Source organism: Mustela nivalis (genome assembly GCF_964662115.1).
Source record: "Mustela nivalis genome assembly, chromosome: 15".
Taxonomy (NCBI): domain Eukaryota; kingdom Metazoa; phylum Chordata; class Mammalia; order Carnivora; family Mustelidae; genus Mustela; species Mustela nivalis.
Genome location: NC_139034.1, coordinates 70,978,199 through 70,996,460, shown reverse-complemented (window position 1 = coordinate 70,996,460; position 18,262 = coordinate 70,978,199). Strand labels below are relative to the sequence as shown.

The following is an 18,262-nucleotide window of genomic DNA, read 5'->3' as shown; positions in this document are numbered from 1 at the left end:
CAACATTTATTTGGGTTTATGATATGTGACAGATGGTTTTTAAACCATCATTTTACTGAATGTCACACCCCATATATCTGTTTTCAAATCCAATGTGATTGATGGGTGTTAACGTTGAATGTTGGAAGAACTCCCTCTCTGAGTTTTTGTTTGTGTTCTTGTTTGTGGTTGTGAGATTATCACTTGTGTTCAACCATCTCCCTCTCCTATGAAGATGCCAGTACCAGCAGCTCAATAGAAAAGCAGTCTGTGGTTGTTCAGAGATCCTTTACTGAAAGAAATAGACTCATCTTCTTTCTCTAACATCTGTGCAGTGATTTTTAAAACTGAATTTCTAGGTTATTTTTATAAGTGGATGGTGTACAACTCTCATAATCATAGTAGTTAAGGATTTAGAATCTATAGTAAGAAGCTTAAGAATTTGAAAAGAAAAAAGGAAAAACAAGAATTTGAAAACAAAATCAGAAGTAGACATCCTTATTGAACTTGATACTCATAGTTAATATATACTGTAAGCTCTCCAACTGCAGAAATACCACGCTGAAGTAAAAAGAATACTATTAATACATTTTAAAAAGGCAGTTGTAATTGCTTTAATAATAGAAGTATGTTGTTTGCTGTTTTAATATTTAAATCCTATCAAGATAATCACAGTTGTTGAATGTAGTGGGTCCAAATGCCAGTCCATGGATAAGCTACATCAGAATGACCTGGGGAGTTTTAAAATTACTATTATTACTATTATTATTATTATTATTATTATTATTATTATTTTAATGTTCTGACAGCATCCCTAGTGCTTTAATCTAGAACTCTGGGGTCAAAATTGCAAAGACCAAGGAATCTTTACATTGGAAACAGATTCCAGTAGATCCTGATGTAGTTTGGTTATGCAGTGCATTTGAGACCCCTGATGCAAAGGAGGGTATCCTTAGCAATGATCTCAGAGGAACGACAGAGTAGAATAGAGATCAGAGATGAGCAACATATGATCCTTGTTTTAAGGAGCTCTGTGTAAAGGGATAGGGGTTGTGGTTGGGGGTTACCAAGAATGAGTGTTATGCAGGCACCAAAGAGAGGAGCCCAAACAATTCTGGAAAATCCAGAATGGACTTTCAGAAGTGATGCTTGGACTGAGCATGACAGTATGTTAGATTAAGCATGAATGGAACATGGCAAACTGCAAGTAGCTCATAGGATGGGAGGGAGGAAGGTAGAGCTGAGAACGTTGAGAGGGCAGATGCTGGAATTGAAGGGTGTCGTGTATTATCCTAAGGGGCTTCTACTTTACTCTTCATGAAGTAGGTGCCACTGAATGATCTCATACATGAAAACGGCAAGATTAGGTTAATGTTTTGTACAAGCCACTCTTGAGGTCAGTGTGCATGTGGATGTGATTTGGAGCTGAATGACTCTCCAGCCAGACCACTGTGGAGGTTGTCCCAGTAGCCCAGTAGGAAATGAGAAGTCATGTGCCACACTGAAAGATAGGAAGGAAGGTCTTGGTCAAGTCAGGAGCAATCCTTAAGGTCACAAGAATTACTATGAGTAATCCTTCTAAAATATTTCAGCCAAAGTACTCCAGTAACATAGAGAACTAACTGTGTAAGCTTTGGGGTTATAACAAATGAGCCTTAAGCGTCCTATTATAACCCCTATATTTCTTTGAATTGTTGACACACTATTTTAAAAATAAATGCTCATTTTGAATTCCTCATAACGTATACACTTATTTTTATAAAATGTGATATTCAAAATTACTTATTAACATGAAGATGACAAGGGGTGGGGGAGGGCATTATAGGAAGATTAATTGTTTTCATTCTGTGCATTCTTATATTACCTATTATGACATCACTGTCCATAGATGTCATATTCCAACTTGAAAAGCACAGAATTGGACAGGCATTAAAATGGCAAAACTAGTTAATTTGGTGTGAGACCTATGGAGGATGGGGAGTGTAGGATAATCCTCAAGTTTCTGACTTGGGCACCTGGTTGAATGGCAATGTCAGTAATCCCTGTGGGATGTTCAGAGGCATGGGAGGATTTCCCGTTCTTTAGGAGAAAGGGAGACAAGTAGCAGTTGTTTTTCTGGAGGGTAAAGGAATGATGGGTTCCATTTTGGCCTGTCAACTCTGAGTACAGGTATAGACAGGTAGATCTGTGATTCTGGGCTTTGGAGAGATACCTGGCCCAGAGGTACACAGATGTTAGTTGAAGGTATAGTTATGTTTTGAAATAAATCTTTACTGATGGCTAAAGATGGATTTAATATTTGCTTTATGGATAATTCTAGTCAATTAACCTCTCTAGTTTTCTAACTTAGTATTTGAAAACTAAGTAGTTCTGTTTTGAGATATTAAAGGTGAAAGGTGGTGACTGCAGGGCTAATTGTAAGGGAAAAGGCCTAGTTTCCTTGGTCAAGTTATGAGCAATTCTGAAGGATATAATCCTCAGCTTTGTGCTTGCCATATGCAATAAAAATACAAAATGAAAAATAAAGCAAATGGTGACAGGGAACTGAATGGCAAAGAAAACAAACAAACAAACAAACAAACAAGAGGAAACAAAAAAAAATCCAGGGAGAAAGTAGTAAGAAAAGTAAGCAAAATCAACAACTTAAGAGAACATACAAGTTGAAATAAACAAAAACAGAATAAAAAACTGAAACAATTAAGATGAATCAAATCACTTAATAGATGTAAAAAATAAATTAAAATAGGCTGAATTAATGCAAGCAATATATTTTAACCAAACAATTTTATTGTGATTTTTCTCATTCTAAAAGAAATAAAGAAACACTTGAAAAATAGAGATAAACAGAAAGAAAATAAGAAAAATAAGAAAATTAAAAAAAAATAGTTTCACCTTCTAGGAGGAAGCATTGCTAACATTTTGGTACATATTCTTCCAGGTTGGTTTTTTTCTTCTGTATATGCTACCCATATGTTATATAAGATGTATACCACACGTGTCTATGGTATACATGCACACTTATCATAAATGTATATACTGTAAAAATATACATGTATATATACATGAGCAAAGAATATAAAGTATAGGTCTTCACATATATGCATTAAATATAACCTCTAAAATTCTAATAGAGGATAAAAACTAAATTAGAAGTGATGGAATAAGTAAAGTAAGTTTAATTCCCAAGCCAACATACTCAGGGATCTTCCGGCCATTGGAATTAGGACTCCTTGAAACATTCCTTGGGCCTCCCTTCTCGGAGTTAGATTTCCCTGCAGGGGATCTTTAGCAGATGTCCTTTGAGCTGAGAGCAAAAAGGGCAAAGGGCATGACCCTTGCCCTCTAGCTGGGTCCCTGTATTCTCTTAAGCAGCTGTTGGAGATACTTATCAGCCTTCAAAGGCTGCCAGAAGGGAATCCCTGCTGGGTGCCCCCGGGCACGTAGGAGTCCCCTTTCTTTGGGGAGTGTCTCTCTTCTACAAGCCAATCTACCCAACACGTGCTGAGCCCCGGGACAGTATATAAAACTCTTTCATATGCGCCATCTCATCTGATCTTCACAACAACCCTATGAGTCTGCTGAGGCAGGTATTATTCCTAGATCTTTCTTTTTCTTTTTTTTTTTTTTTTAAGGGATTAAGTCACTTGCTTAAGAATACAAACAGCTACTAAGAGGTGCAGCCAGAACTCAAACCTGCATCTTTGACTTCAAGTCCTGTGATCTTTGCTCTACATGTTCAGGGTCCCCATGCCCTCTGCTTCTGAGTAAACGGATAAAAGTGGGATTCTGAGTTTCTCAGGCTGAAAGCCACACCTGCACCAGTTCCTCCTCCATCCTGAGATTTTGAGTCTTCTTGGAATGTTTTTTTAAAGGCCTAGGTGGATCTCAGTAACAGCACAATAAACATTGGTTGGAAAATAAACAGATATTTTGCACTTGGACAGTCTTTGTGAAATATATCAGAGTTGATCTTCTTTAGAAGTTGGATTCCAAGATATTTTATCTCTTTCAGATCTCAAAATGATATTCCTATGCCTTTAATTAATAGGACAATGCATTATAAATCAGGCTTTAGCAGTATAAAAACAACTTACTAACTTAAATTGAAATAAAATAAGCTATTGGGATAAGGATGCAAAGGTAGACACAAAAAGGTGAAAATGTCCGATACTGGGCCTCAAGAGGCCTGTGAGTAGAAGGGTAACAGGTTTACAAAGGTGGGAATGAAGACATTTCTTTAATAATTACTCCTGGAGTTTCCCTAATCTACACTGGCTCTTTTTGCACTTTCTGTTTTTTTTTTTTTTCTTTTTAAAGATTTTATTTATTTATTTGACAGACAGAGATCACAAGGAGGCAGAGGCACAGGCAGAGAGAGAGAGAGGGAGAAGCAGGCTCCCTGCTGAGCAGAGAGCCCAATGCGGGGCTCAATCCCAGGACCCTGGGATCATGACCTGAGCCGAAGGCAGAGGCTTAACCCACTGAGCCACCCAGGCGCCCCTCTTTTTGCACTTTCTTAATGAAATACTTGGAGTTACGTAACATAGATTGATCAGATTCCCTTACTTTGTCTTTTGCCTTATATTGCTGACCTATCTTTTCCTTAATATATTAACAGAGAAAGAAATAAGGCATCGGACCACATGAGTTTAAATGCAGAGCTCAAACTCTCTAGAACAGTGGTTCTTAAATCTATGATACAGGTGAACTCATTCTTTAAACAGGTATCCACAGGGAAGTCCGAGAAATAAAATTAAAGCAGAGCTGGTGTCTCGGAAGTTGGGGGAGAGAAAATTGCCACCTCCCGAGATCCTCACATCTTTGCTGAAGATGGGTCTAAACCCTAGGATCTGAAGCCAGTGGAATCTTTCAGTTTCATTTTCTATGATATAGTACAACAATGAGATACAGAATACATTCTATGTTTGTTACTGGCTTTGCTAAAAAGTAGAGCTTGGGGCAGTAAGGGACCTCAGTGGCACATAAACAAAGCAGCACAGAAGTGGTAAGTGGGAAAACCAATCTGTTTCTATTTTTCTTCTAAATTTTTCATTATGAACATAATTCCATGAAAAAATAAATGTTCTGTCATTTTCAGAATTTAAAGAATGGGATGAGAAACTTTTAAAAACATTGTAAATTGCATTATATCTCTTTGATTTGTGGTTTAGCTCTGCCATCCATCACAATGGTTGGAGATAGAAAGAGACTTTTGATCATCAATCTGTCCTCCTGCTCTTGTCAGTGCTTGTGTTCTGAGATAAACATAATCTGTTTCTATTATTTATTTTTCTGAAAAGGTCTGAATAACTTGAAATATAGATGCTTACGTTTTATGCATATACTCTGTAGAACTGAATGGCTTTGGAACTGCTCCTTGTGGCTAAAATCTGGCCAATCAGAAATTGAAAGAATAAATTTTACATATACATGTATTATATTGTGAAGTAACCTTTAGGGTGTTTGCTTTCTATTGTACTAGAGGATTTTGAATTTTTTGTACTTTGACAAATCACATGGTAAGACTACAAAGCTTTTGTGAAAATTACATTATTTCTAAAGTGCTCCTTCTATTAGGAACACAGGCTTTTTTTTTGGGTAATGTATGATACTCAGCATTCCTCTGCCTGTGTGTAAAATGTGTAAAAGCTAGATATCTTGGAGGGAGTTTTAGTTGAGCTTGAACATGGGTTTTTTTTTTTTTTTTCTCATTTGTAAATAATTTTTAGCTTTACCCTCATACGGTATATAGTTTCTTTCTACATTCAACCACATTCTCCATTTACCTTCTGCATTTTCCCAGTATTGACAATTTTACACATCCAAGTTTTCCAGAACTTGACTCCAGTTAAACATCTCTTGAAATCTCCCATAGATTTCAAGAGATATCTTTATAGCCAAGAGAAATTTAGGGAACACTTACTTCATTCTCAATTTAATAATTACTTCGTTGAGAATCAAAAGTCCTCTAAAGTTATTTTCATTCTACATAAATACTGACTTTGTATATGCAAGAAAAGTTAGAAATATAGGCATATAATATGAAATGTTTTGTCTTTGAGTATTTTCGGAAAATTTTATGAGAGTAACTTGTTTGGAGAGCATATGGGGTGTGAACACCCAAGGAAGAGGGCATGATTCAGGGGCAAACAATTCCTGTAAAGCAAGTAACTGAAGGAATTTATCATATAGAGAATACACAGAACTTGAGTTGACCATATAAGAAAGAGCTTCCATGTTTTTATATAGATGGAATCGAAGTTACTTTTACCATGAATTTTTATTCTCCAACATACTCCTTTGGCATTAGATGGCCTATGTGATCTTATCGCTAACCCTCCTCTTTTTGGTCCTTACAGTGGAGAAAGTAATTCCTAATATGGCTATATTAAGGGAGTCTTGTTAAAATAAATTTAAAAATGGATATGAAAGTAAAAAAAAAAATAAAAAGAACACAGATTATGAGTTTATCCCATGAAAACGACTCAAACAGGGTTTCTAGTCCTTTCTAAGTACAGATAAGTGTTACATCACCATGAACGTTCTGAAATCCTCAAATAACCTGATATTCCAGGAAAAATTCTGGCTTCTCAGATCAAGATTAAAGACAGGAAATGACTCAACATCATCGAAAGAAGGTATAGATCAAACTTGAACACAAATTCTATTTTCAGTTGAAGAGGTCTTATTGCTAAAGCATGTTTCTGTTCGCAAGCTGGACACACCAAGAAAGCCTACATATTGTAACCTCTTGCTCTCAGGAGAGAACATGTGTATATAATCACATGTGATCCATTATAATGCTTCTGTTTTGCATGCAATCAGATGGTTATGGGTTTTTGTACAAGAATTTCCGTTTGAGGCTAGCCTTTGTTCCTGGTGTCATATGCAGTTCCTCTTAAAATATTTATTGCAATTACTTATGATTCCTTAATGTGAGGTTTTGTTGAGCAGTAACCGCCATCTCTCATTTTGTTACTTACACAGCTTCCAACTATACTTTTAACACAGACTTCATTTTTCAGAGTAGATTTAGGTTTTCAGCAAAATTGAGGTGAAAGGACAGAGATTCCCCATATATCCTTGCCCCCCCCCCTCATGGAGAGCCTCCCTCACTGTCAACATCCCACACTAGAGTGGACCATTTGTTACAACTGATGGTCTATACTGACACATCATTATCCCCCTAAGTCCATAATTTACATTAGAGTCCACACCATAGAATGTTGCACATTCTATGGGTTTTGACAGATGTATAATGACATGAACTTACCATTAAAATATATAGTACTTGCCTAAAAATCCTCTGAGCTCCACCTGTTCATCCCTCCACTTCCTTAGTCCCTGATAACCACTGATAACCCTGATCTTTTTACTCTGTCTCTAGTTTTGCCTTGTCCAGAATGACATATAGTTAGAACCATGGCTTTTCAGGACAACTATACTCAATTAAAATGGAAAATATTTATTTTCAAATCATATACTAATTTTTAAATTGATGACTACTTTAAATATTAAACATTAGTAACAACTGTATATTTTATACTCAGTATACAAGACATAGAACTACATTTTTTTTTTTTCCAAAAAAAAGATTATGTTCTTTACCTGGTAGCTGCATCCAATTTCAGGGGCCACTTTCAGGTCCTGGAAGAGGCAATTTATTGTCTTGACTCTGCATACATAGTTTCCCTGCTTTCTGCTTCTCTATTCCTGGATGAGATACCTGCTGAGAAAAAAGACAAGTAAAGCTAAAATACTTGAAACACTTTAAGATTCACTTTTCGATTTTCATCTCCTTTTCTGTCAAGATAGGAAACCTTGAATTGTACCAGGGGCCTAACCCCTTAACAATTTCCTGCTTCACTGGAATTTAGAAGACTTGAAATTTAAAATGGGTTGCTTCGGGCTGAATTTTTAATTACTTATTTTAGGTAAGCCTTCCTGTTCTTCCAGACCAAACCTTGAATGATTTGTGGTCACGACTACTCTGGCTGCTGTGAAATAAGGTGACAGGGAGGCCTTGTTTTTTTTTTTTTTTTTGTCAGAAGTAACCATTACAGACCCTGTTAGGTTGTGGTCATTTCTCCTCTCCTACATAGATGGTGTTCCAGTACCAGAATGTGAAGTCTTAAAATGTCATAATAAGAAATCCATTTTCCTTTGAGCAGCTAATCAAGTTTCCCTGTCACAATTTGTAAACATCATTATAGTGACAAACTGCTTGGGAGAAGTCCTAAGGAAGTGTGGAAACAGTTCTATGTGTGAGCTATGCTAACTGTCAATTCCCAAGTGGTAAGTGTAGATGCCTGAGGCAAGACAGTGAAAACACTGAAAGACAGGTGGAGTAGTAAAGGAACAAAAACACTAATTTTAACATCACTGTTTACACCAAAAGCAGTTCCACTGTAATAACAGAAGTCCCTTAAATTTTGTTTCAAGTATTTATAATGCAAATACGACTTGTGAATTTTGGTTAGAAATTTGTCATTTAGTTTTTCTTTTTATCAATGGAATGTCATTTGGTTCTGAGAATAATTTTAAGTGCTGTGTGAAATGAGGAAGTCAGAAAACCAAGGGGCATTATTACCTGGGGAGGAAGTGGTTTAGGAAACTTGTCAATCACAGTCGTGACTAAGGAACCACTTTGGCCACCATTTCCGATCTTTACCAGCCGTTATCTGGGGAAGGGCAGATGGTGGTGTCCAAGTTAGATACCACAGCAATGAAAACTGCTTGGGGTTGGAGATGAGAGAGCAGGATCAAAGTCGTGTGTCTATACAGTGTTTTAATTTAAAAAAAAAATTAACTTTAAAAAATACTTGCAATATTTAGTAATCAGTCAGTCCTAAAATGCAGATGTTCTATGATAGAAAAAAGTATACTTTATAGAAAACACATAAAAATAAATAATGTTAAGCTATGTTCAAAAGGAACATAGATTTCTAATCTAAAATAAGTTAGCTAGCCGGGCACCTGAGGCTCACTCAGTTGTGTCTGCCTTCAGCTCAAGTCGTGATCCCAGTGGGATCTAGCCCCACAGGAAGCCTACTGCTCCATCTCCCTCTGCCTCTCCTCCTAACTTGTGCTCTCTCTTTTCTCTCAAATAAATAAATAAAATCTTAAAAATAAATAAAATGAAATAAGTCACCCAGAATTATACGGCAGACAGAACGGTAGATTGATAAAATAGACAGAAGGAATAGATAGAACATTAAACGCATAAAAAAGAAATGTCTGGGCAAATAATAACTTGCCAGAATATAGTCAAAAGGTTAGAAGCATGTGGAGGTATGGTCTAATATAGCTCACTTTACAAATCAATTTCTAACAGATTGTGAGTGTTCTCAAAAATCCCAAAGTATAGGATATTTTTATAAGGATCATTACTTACTGCAGATCCTGGCACAAGTCCCGTTTCTTTCTTTTAAATACAACAGGGTGAAAATATGTTCTCTGAACAGTTGGCTCTAGAATTCCTTTTAGGGAAGCACTGCTCTTGTTTCTGCAATATTCTTTGGGGCAGGTGTGACCCTGGAGATAAGGGTATTGGCAGGAGTAACAGAAAAGAAAGAATTGTGGGGCTTTTGTGATCCTGTGGTGAAGAGAGGGAAGGAGCAGAAAAGGTGGTGGCAGTGGTGACATGCGGACTCAGAGAAGCCGGACAGGCTTGCGGCTGGGGACCTACTGGTGATGAATCTGCCAGTTATAGTCAGTTGGGGAACTGGCTGAAACAGCTCCTGGAGCCCCCCAAATCTCCAATCAAATTTTCCTATAGCTAACAGGCTTGACCTTGTTGCTGCTTTGAGAGAGGGATTAGAAGAGGCATGTTTGTTTGACATTTGAGATAATACCAGGACCAACATATAAAGACAGCAATGACAGAGCATACACCCCCCCCCCCCAAATTAACTTGAGTCAGAAAATTCCATTGGAAGAGATTGTAAGAATTTAAGGCACACCTCCACCTGCTTCATTCTCAGGAACTTGGATAGATTTAGGGAAGGTTTTGCATTTCCACAATCCATGGACTGGGAGTTTGAATCCATTTTATTTAGATTTTAAGGGACTAGGAGGACACTGTGGTTACATAATAAAGTGTGATCTCTTTGACAACTGAGTGTGAAACTTCAGAAGGGGCCTCTATGTCCATGTTTTGGTTGGATTTTCTTTTTTATATGGATATGTAGAAGATCTTCGCATATTACAAACACAAATCCTTGGTCAGTTATACACACAGCAAATGATTTCCTACCTTTTGGCTCTTCTTACTTTATTGTTTTTATAATATCTTTTAATGCACATAAGTTTGAAACTATCATGAAATTGAGTTTATCAATTTTTTTTTATAGATTTTGAGCTTGCAGGGTGTTAAGAACTCCTTCTCAACTTTGAAGTCATAGAGATATGATCCCATACTGCTTCAAAAACTAACACATTTTTTAGTCTTTAATCCTTCTAAAATTGATTTCTGTGTCTCATGTAAGGTATAGATGACATTTTACTTTTTTTTTTTTTTTTTTTTGGTAATAGATGTGATGGAAATGGTTATCTTTGTCATACAATTGCTTTTATCTTAAAGAGTATTCTTTCAATATTTCGCCAGTAAGTGTTTTAATTTTCTTTTTATCCTTTTTCAGGTTAAGAAGTTCCTCTCTCTGTTTTTCTTGTTTTGTCTGACATTTTCTTGTTTGTCTGTATTTCTCATGAAAGATACTGAATTTTGGGGCATCTGGGTGGCTCAGTTGGTTGAGTGTCTGACTTCTGATTTTGGCTCAGGCCATGATCTCAGAGTGGTGAGACAGAGCCCATGTGGGGCTCTGCCCTGAGCATAGGACCCTGCTTAAGATTCTTTCTCTCTGTCCCTCTCCTTCTCCCCTGCTTGGATGCTCTTTTTCTCTGTCTCTTAAAAAAAAAAAAAAAAAAAAAAAAGATACTGTATTTTATCAAATCCCCTTTTTGTATTCATTGAGGTGATACCTTAATTTTCTTTTTTTTATTCTATTAGTATAGTGAATAATAGCAACAATTTTTCTATTATTAATTTCATCCTATGATTTTGGAGTGATTCCAGTTGGTTCATGATATATTATTTCTTTTAAACCATGCTGTGCTCAATTTTCTGACTTTATGCTCGTAAGTGAGATTGGTAATTTTTTTTCCTGGTTTTTCCTTGATATCACAGTTTGATAACTCCATAAAAGGTAACATGGAGGACACTTTTTTTTTCTATTCTCTGAAAGCTTGGGCACAATGAAAATTAACTGCTATAAAGTCATTTGGGCCTGATGTTCTCTTTGGGGAAAGATTTTTAACTATTGACTTAATTTCTTTAATGGTTATAGACTATTCAACATTTCACTTACTTCTTGTGTTAATTTTGAAATTTTCAGTTTTTAGGAATTCATTTATTTTGTCTTTATTTTCAAAACATTTGATGCTAATTTTGCTACTAATAACTCATCATTATGTGTTTAATTTCTGCAGCATTTATAGTTATGTCCCTTTTTATTACAAATATCTTTTTTATATTGTGTCTTTTGATTAACCAAGGCATAGGTTTTTATGTATTATCGATTTTCTCAGACCTTTGCAACTTTTGGCTTTGTTGATTCTTTTTGTTGTTTTTTAAAATTTTCATTGTTATGATTTTATCTTTGATATTTCTTTCCTTTGATTTCCTTTCTGTTTGTTTTTCTATTCTTTTTCTAAATGTTTGAGCTGAACTCACTAATATTGGTGTTTTTACTTTTCTAATGTAAATGCTTCATGGTGTGTACTAAACTCTAAATTCCACTGTAACTGTATCAACCATTTTTTTGTTTTTGTTTTGTGTCTGCTTTGTCTTTTTTATCTTCTTTTAGACTGAATTCAGCCTTTTTTTTTTTTTTTAAGATTTTACTTATTTATTTGACAGACAGAGATCACAAGTGGACAGAGAGGCAGGCAGAGAGGGAGAGAGAAGCAGGCTCTCCGCTGAGCAGAGAGCCCGATGCGGGGCTCGATCCCAGGACCCCGAGATCCCAGGACCCATGATCTGAGCTGGAGGCAGAGGCTTAACCCACTGAGCCCCTGAATTTAGTCTTTTTAAAAATCATTTTACTTTTTCTTCTCAACTTATTTAGTGGGTCATGCTTTTTGTGCCTATTCTTCTAGAAGTTCTTCTAATTATTTTAACCTGCATATTTAACAAAGTTTTGAATTGTGAAAATATTTACTTCCCCTTGGAAAATAAAAAAAATCTGAGAATGCTTTAATTCTGATCATATCTCCTTTCCAATTTACATAGCATTGTTAACTGTATTTTATTTCTATATATATATATTTTTTTTTTTTTGGTATGGCTAATAACTTTTTTTTTAATTGTACTTATTTATTTGACACACAGAGATCACAAGTAGGCAGAGAAGCAGGCAGAGGGAGAGAGGGGGAGGAAGCAGGCTCCCTGCCAAGCAGAGAGCCCGATGCGCAGCTCGATCTCAGGACCCTGAGATCATGACCTGAACTGAAGGCAGAGGCTTAACCTACTAAACCACCCAGGCACCCCTTTCTATATTTTTAATGCCAGAAATTAATATTATTATTATTTTATACATTGAATACTTGCTTAGATTTAATCACAAATCTAACAATATCTTTACTTATAGCTCCTTCTTGCTTTCACATCCGCCCTCCAGGATTATTTTCACTCTGCCTAAAATACAGTTAGACTTTCCAATAGAAAGGATTTTCGGAGATACACTTTCTGGTGATTTTTGGTGTTTTGTACATTGTCTTTCTCTGTTTTGTGCCTCTTCTTTATTAAAGAGTTTCACTTTTATTTACTCAAAAAGAAGTCGGTAATCATTCAAAAGAGAACTTATAGGGCTAGAAAGGAGGAGGAATGAGGATTTTTTTTTAAATCTAAAGAGTATAGAGGTTCTCTTCAGGATGACAAAGAAGTTGTGGAAGTGGATGGTGATAATGGCTGCACAATATTGTGAACATACCTAATAACACTAATGTGCATGCTTGAAAATAGTCAAAATGACAAATTTTGCTATATATATTTTGAAACACACACACACAGACACAATAGGCTCGAAAGATGGATGGCCCATATTCAAATTGTCTATCTTTTCTAACAAAAGAACCACAGGCAAGGAAATTAACCTTGCTTTGCCTTTGTCTTCTCATGGGTCAAATGGAGAGATACAATTACATCCCTCAAAAGGCCTTTACGAGGACTGAATGAGTTAGTACATGTAAAATGCTTTAAATATTTTGTTAGTTCCTAGTCACCATTAGGTATTACTATTTTTCTTTGTGTGCCATATAAATGTATCACTATCCTGTGATAGGAATGAGAACACAGGTCTATAGGGAAGTCATGTACTCACCCAGAGGTTAAACACAATATTATAACCAAAAGTCTTCAGTTCTCCCCTGAAATCTTGGCTGTAGACCCACTGATTTTAACCAATTCAGTCCTAATTTCTACTTCTCTGCCATGTTAAGAGATATGAAACTACAACTGGACAACTATTATTTTTCTCCAACTATTTGCTTACTTAGCTTCTGTGACTTTAATGCCATTATTAAAAAACCGAGTTTCACACATTTTATAATTTTGTGTTTAAGGTAGTTTTTGAAGTGAAAGTCTTCCTACTGATAGGGTAACTGTCATTCTACTTCCTGTTGGTTTGGTAGTTTTCAGAAAACAACACATCTTTGGCTACCTTTTGATTCTTGTAACAGCCTGACGGTGCTTGTGAGGATGCTAATTTTTGGCTATTTTATATATTTGTTTATAGTTCCAAACAAAGGAGTATATTTTTCCTAGACTGTAATGCCCAGTCCATTTGTATTCTTTCAAAAAGACTTCATTTTCTTTGTTGTGGTAAGAGTTAAGAAAAAATAAAATTCAATATATCACTGTAGTTTATAAAAGATATAAACTTACCTAGCTTCTTAATCTATAGATCTTATTGGTTATATAGTATATTTTGAATATAGTTAGGTAATCTGTAAGTATTTATTCAATGTAAATAAATTAATGTTATCTCTCTGTTCTTTAAAAAAAAAACCATTTAGCTGCACTTATTGAAATTGATAACTATTTCTCAGGCAGTTCAAGCATCTTTTAAAAGTATATAGAATGTTTAAAACACATATAGAATGTTTAAGACATTATAAACTGAAAATATTCTATAATGTTCATGAAATTTACCCAACTGGCTGATTTGGAAAAAAAAAATGTTTTTAATTTCTCTAATCGCATTTTCAAAGTGGAAATTACAGTGAAATCAGAAAGTAATTTAATTGACTGGGTCAGAGCCTACCAACAGAAAACAACTAATCAAGTGTCCATGAAACATTTAAAAAATACACTTCATACAAGGCCACAAACAATGACATTTTCCTCCTTGACATCAAGGACCCCACAAAGACACACTTCAAATACTCCCTTTTTCTCAGCTAGCCATCCACTTCATGTTAAGTTCCTCTAGAAATATTTCATCAAGCTGGAATATAAAAATATCTTTTAGCATCAAGAACTTCATATTTTTTAATAATAAGATTTTTTAATTGGCTCTTCAGCTTTCATATTTAAAATAGGGCAACACTTTGTAACAACTCAAGAGCTGACATATCTTTTGTGACCGAATATAAGAAATGCATGAAATCCAACCTTTTAAAGTTATAAATAGAGCAAAATCTAGTTGCTACTGATTTTCAAACCAATTAAAATTATGCCCTAAAAGACCTGATGATGTCTATTGCATACTGCTGGTTTTACTCATGTAATATTTTAAGGACAAATTAAGTATGATATTCATCCCTAGGAGAGATTTTGTACTGGTTGTTATAGTTTTTCTTGTTGTTGCTGTTGTTTGTTTTGAGACCTAAGAATCTGGATGACACCCCCATCACCCCACTGAGAACATATAGTATGTTAAAATAGAAGAACCATGGAAAAGTCAATTTTCCCAAGTTTGTCTGCTTCATCTTCAAGGTAGGTTTAGATAAGGTAGATCACTAAAGTCTAAATCTAGGAAATTCCATGATTCTAAAATTCTGGACATGAGTTTTTATTTTTTCTACTGCAGTTTAATAAAACTGTAAAGTAACATTTTTCAGTGATGTGGTTGATTAACTAGCATAGTAAAGACAATTGGAGAGGGTCTTCATGGCACAAATCTGAATGTTATTATCACTGATATATTTTTCTTATTCTATTTTACTGTGACTTGGAAATCATACATTTTTACCTTAAAATGATAACAGTGTAAAAATAAATCCTGCTTTTGGTAGTTACTTCTCTTACTACTTTTACTCTTAGAAATATAAGTGTTCTATGTAGTAGGTAGCATTAATATTCAGGTATGCATTTACACAATATGTTATGTCTGTCAGTTTGAGACTTTTAGTTTGAAGAATTAACATTGAAGACATTTCATGACAGCCATGTTATTTTAAATGTAGAGAGAAAATATGAATTTCCCCAGTCCCTTGTTTTATGGGTAAAGAAACAGACTGAAACACATCAAAAGAATGCAGGCTTTGGAGAAGGTGCACTGTAGACTAATACCCATCTAGTTTCCTGGCCCACGTTTTTAGATTTGTTTCCTACCAAAACCCATGGCAGAGACAGAGTTTCCTTGCTAGCATGTTGAATTTGTGAGTTCTTTCTTTCCTACTCGGCTTTTCACTGAGAGTGAGACATTTCGAGGTCTCAGATTTACAAAAATGGGAGTTCTAGTTCTAATTTTTTACTTTGCTTAGGCCCAGGACCTGATGTCTTGCCCCTCACAGACACTTAAACCAAAGTCCCAGGGTTTACTCTTTCACATCAATCACTCATGGACAAGAGTAGCTACCCATCTGGTTCATTTACTGCATTCGTTTTCAACTCTCTTTTGTTTTAGACTCCTGTAAACTCTCCTTTCTCAGGCTTTCAACCATGCATTCAGGTGAATTTTATCTAGCATTTCTAGGTGTCTCATTCTGGATAATTTTTAGCTCATGATAGTCTACTATCTCATCATCTGATGTCATAGGGTTATTAATGGCTGTTTCCTTAAATGCTCCAAAAGCCAAACGAAGCTTTAGAATGACCTCTTTTTGGGAAAAATGTCACTTTCCTCCTTGGATTCTCCTTGAAAGCAAGTATAGTTGTAGTAACAATTTATTGAATTCTTACTATTCACAGTCAGTGCTTCAGTTATACTATTTTATGCAACCCTCACAACAAAACTGAAAGGTTGGGTTTATATACGTTTTGTAGGGGACATAACTGAAACTAAGGTCACACAGCAGGCAAATGGTAAGTTAAAGCCTACTTGATGCAAGGGTCCTTCCTCTTAAACACTTATCTATATTGTCCACCAAAATAACTGCTTTCAAGAGACAACATTATTTGACGTGTATTATCTGCTGATTATTTTTCAAAATAGAAAGCCTTTTTATATTTGGCCTTAGAAACGCTATACATGTATATGTATGCCTAAGTGTACATGTGTGTTTACTTAATGATGATCTCTTCCCATTAATATTTTTTGAATACATTTGATGATTTAAAAAAAATGTTCTTCCTAATAATGTTTTCTAGAGAGATGTTAAAAGTCAATTTATTCTATACATTAGAAGTACCATTCTTTCGTGGCAATGCCGGCTATGCCTTAATGACTTACAATTATCTGCAGCATAATCTCTGTGATTTTTAGTCTATCACTCAAAGCTTTCATGAACTAGTCCCACTCCTTAACAGCCCCTTTCCCAAACATTGTTCTATGCTTTTGCAGTGAGAGAGGAGTCATGAAGAGCTGCTAAGCTAAGCATGCCTCCCCTGATTTTAATTTAGTAATTGAATGGATTAGGGCTAGTTGCTGAGATAGAGAATGTATGAGGTGAGGACAGGACTGGGGACAGAAAGAAAACACAAATTCAGTATTGCACATTGTGTTAGCCATGGTGGGACATCCAAGTGGAGATGTCTGGTTCTAGAGAAAAGGAGAGAGAATGTTGGGTTATATCTTCCAAATAACAGTGAAGTTCCTGGGCACTAGCAACTGAGCATGTATTTGATAATGTCCTAATTCAGTGACTTGCTCAGTATGTTCTCTCTGTCTAGCATTGGAATCCTATTTATAGGTTACTTCTGTGTATTTCCAGAACACCCCACTTACCCATGCCTTAGCTATGACATTGTGTAACTTTGCTTTGATCACACTCTATTGACATCTCTTACTTAATTTTCTGCTCTCCCTGTCAGACTCTGTGTTCTTAGAGAGCAGGGAGACAAGGCTGTCTATTATTGTAAATGGCACCTGGTATTAAATACATACTTGCGGAATATATTAGTAGAAACTTCCTAACTATATTTCTAGTTCAATATGGTATTATGAAAGTACATAAGATAAAGAATCCAGAAAATTGTTATGGGGAAATAAGTAGTAAAAAAAAATAAATAAATAAGGGTGTTCTTTATTGACTAGTTCAGGAGGAAAGTACCATGAAAGTATAAACGTCATGAATTGTACTTGTTTGGAATTATTTCTTACTATTTAGCCTGAAAATGAACTGGAATAAGCTCACTGATTTCTGCTCTTATTATGCGTTAGTGCTTTACACACTCCAGTTCTTTATTCATTTTTCACAAGGTTAAAAGTGTTATTTGGAATTGTACAGAATGTTCTTCCACTGCTATGAAAGGAATGCATGTTGGTCACTCCCATTAGCATTTATCAAAGTTTATATGTACCTAACTCAATGTAAACAAAATGCCTCAAATTCCCGCTTCTTACAAACCTTGTTTAGTATTAATAGTTTCACTATTTAAATGATACAAAAATACACATGCTTTAAAACTATATGAGTTGTTTTAAAATGTCAAGAAAGGTAAAGTTTATGTAGTCTGCCACCTGCTTAATGCCTATAAAATCATTTCTGCTGGAGATACGGAGTTGTTTTCCATTATATTAATATTGCATGAATAAAAATCCAAGCCTTTTAAATCACAAGTTTTGTAAGGTGTTCATTGGCCTGGAGCAGGATAAATTCAGACAAATATTTATGGTGCCAAGAGTTGTGTATATAAATATTCTTCCTTGAAAATGTTTCCAGTGTACTGTTAAACTGCCAAGGTGATATAATTTAACAGGTAAAACAGTGAATAGAGAGCCAGGGGTCACTGAGTTTGAATTCTTTCTCCATTCCCACTCTAATATATGATCCTGAACCATTTGGAGCTTTCCAAAGTCAATTCCCGCCTCGCAAAATGGCAAAATATTAACCATATAGT

At 35.4% G+C, this 18,262-nt stretch overlaps 1 long non-coding RNA gene across 1 annotated transcript in view; it reads right to left on the bottom strand.

Annotated features, from left to right (window-relative positions):
• Window positions 1-7,593: 7,593 nt before the first annotated feature.
• Window positions 7,594-18,262, bottom strand: part of LOC309849174 — a 104,608-nt gene continuing 93,939 nt past the window's right edge. The window contains exon 5 of the long non-coding RNA XR_014303548.1: window positions 7,594-7,708. This is a non-coding gene — a long non-coding RNA (uncharacterized lncRNA). The remainder of the gene's footprint in view (window positions 7,709-18,262) is intronic.